The sequence below is a fragment of the Solanum lycopersicum genome, chromosome 12, assembly GCF_036512215.1.
Source record: "Solanum lycopersicum chromosome 12, SLM_r2.1".
Lineage (NCBI taxonomy): Eukaryota > Viridiplantae > Streptophyta > Magnoliopsida > Solanales > Solanaceae > Solanum > Solanum lycopersicum.
Window position 1 is genome coordinate 27,544,056 of NC_090811.1, and position 2,683 is coordinate 27,546,738.

Below are 2,683 nucleotides of genomic sequence, written 5' to 3' on the forward strand. Positions count from 1 at the left end.
TGGGTCTCTGAACTTTGCAACGACCTGCAGGACGGACCGTCGCAGGCACGACGGCCCGTCACAGGTTGCGCAATCCCAGTCCGAGTCAGATTTCTTTATACGTTTTAAGGGACGTTTTTGACTATTCTTGCCTTAATTATAAAGTTAGTGGGTTAATGTTAATAAGTCTAATTACTTGGGGGTTAAAAGAGGTAACCTTAATTTAATTAGTGGGGCATTATTGCCATCTTTTATCCTTAATTATATACTAATTAGGGTACAAGAAAGAGGGTTTGAATAAAGAAAAATGAAAGTACAAGAGAAAGAGAGAGAAAGTTGAACGAGAAAGAGGAGAGACGAAGAGGACACAAAGCTTTGGGAATTTGCTTGTTTGATTTCTAATCTTCGGTGGAGGTAGGTTATGGTTTTCATGATTTCATAGTAAACTCTTGGTAGAGAATGATATGTATTGGTAGTATTGTAAACCCCGCTATGTGCTTAATTGTATGCATGCATGACCGTGATTATATAATTGTGATTATATTAAGCATGATGAAGTTATTGAATCCCAAATCTTGATAAAAACCTAATCTCTTTTAATGATGATGCCTTGGTAAGGGAGAAGGCTTGATGAAGTAAAGTAATGAGATTGATGATGCCTTGGTAAGAAAGAAGGCTTGATGAATTGATGGAAGGAGATTTAGGGGATAGGGTGTCACGAACCGACACGTAGAATTACGGGATCGGGTATCACGAACGGACACGTAGATTTAGGGGATCGGGTGTCACGAACCGACACGTAGAATTAGGGGATCGGGTGTCACAAACCGACACGTAGAATTAGGGGATCGGGTGTCACGAATCAACACGTAGATTTAAGGGATCGGGTGTCACGAACTGACACGTAGATTTAGGGGATCAGGTGTCACGAACTGACACGTAGATTTAGGGGATCGGGTGTCACGAACCGACACGTAGATTTAGGAGACTTGAGTGTCACGTACCGACACAAGAGGATTAATGAATATGAAGGATCAGAGTGTCACGTACCTACACAAGAGGATTAATGAATATGAGGGAGCGGAGTGTCACGTACCGACACAAGAGAAATAAAGATAATAAATCTTGAAAGATGTTAATATACTCAATCTAATGAACATGATTCCCAAATGAGTATGGTATCGAGGCTTGAGTCCTCATGTGTGAACTTGACGGTAATTGTTAATGATATAGTATTTGTTGCTGCTACATGTTGAGTATCATAGTTGACTTTATGATATTACTTGGTATATATTGATTTTTTTTTTGAGTTGGCCGATGATATCTTCTCAGTACCCGTGTTTTGTACTGACCCCTACTTTTATGTTCTCTTCTTGTTTATTTGTGGAGTGCAGCAAACGTGCCATCGTCTTCAACTCAACAATAATTCAAGCCAGTCTTACTACATCGGAAATTCAGGGTGAGCTAATGCTTCTAGCTTGGACTGGATCTTCTTCTTCAAGTCTCGATGCCTTGAACTTCCGGCATGGACTAGCTTCTTATGTAGTTTTAGCTTTTAGAATACTCTTAGTTTAGTCGTTTGATCGTAGATATTCTTGTGATGATGACTTCCAGATTTTGGGGAATAATAGATGTTGAATTTTAGAAGTTAATGAATTGGTCTTTATTTAATGAGTTTAGGTCTTCCGCATTACTTTATATTGAAATGTTAAGGTTTAGATTGGTTGGTTCGCTCACATAGGAGGGTAAGTGTGGGTGCAAGTCGCGGCCCGGATTTGGGTCGTGACAAACTTGGTATCAGAGCATTAGGTTCGTAGGTCTCATCACACAAGAACGAGTCTAGTAGAGTCTTAAGGAACGGTAGGGGGACGCCTTTACTTTTCTTTGAGAGGCTATAAGAGTTTAGGAAAATTCCATTCTTTCTTTATTTCTTTCGTGCTACTACTTGAATCCAATTGGTATCTAGGTGATACAAATTGGTATCTGACCATCTTCACTCTCTTTCGCAGATGGTTAGAACTAGAGCAACGACTACGCCAACACCAACACCAGCACTGGCGGGACAGGGTGCGTCTGAGCAAGCCACTGGGGCTGTTGCTCGAGGAAGAGCAGCGGCAAGAGGCCGTAGTAGAGGTCGTGGGAGGACGTCATCTAGGGGAAGAGGACGAGCACCTAGCCAATCTGATACTACGGCAGTGACTCCTCCACCGACTGAGGAAGTAATAAGAGAAGGGGAGGATGGGGAAACTGAACAAGTGCAGAATGAGGGATTGCCACCTCAACCTACCCCAGAGATGATCAATCAGGTTCTCGCCTATCTCAGTGGGTTGTCTGATCAAGGTCAGGCACCTCCAGTGTTTTCTGCGCCAACACCTTCGGTTTCAGAGGTACAACATGCAGCCACTATGGCTCCTCGTATGAATGCCTCATTGGACATAGGCACGTTTCCACGTCTGACTACTGGGCCCATAATGACAAGTGATCAGCATGAACTTTTCAGTAAGTTCTTGAAATTGAAACCTCCAGTCTTCAAGGGTGCTGAATCTAAGGATGCTTACGATTTTCCGGTTGACTGTCATGAGCTACTACACAAGATGAGTATAGTAGAACGGTTTGGTGTTGAGTTCGTGAGTTATCAGTTTCAAGGGAATGCCAAAATGTGGTGGCGGTCACATATTGAGTGTCAACAAACGGAGGCACCACC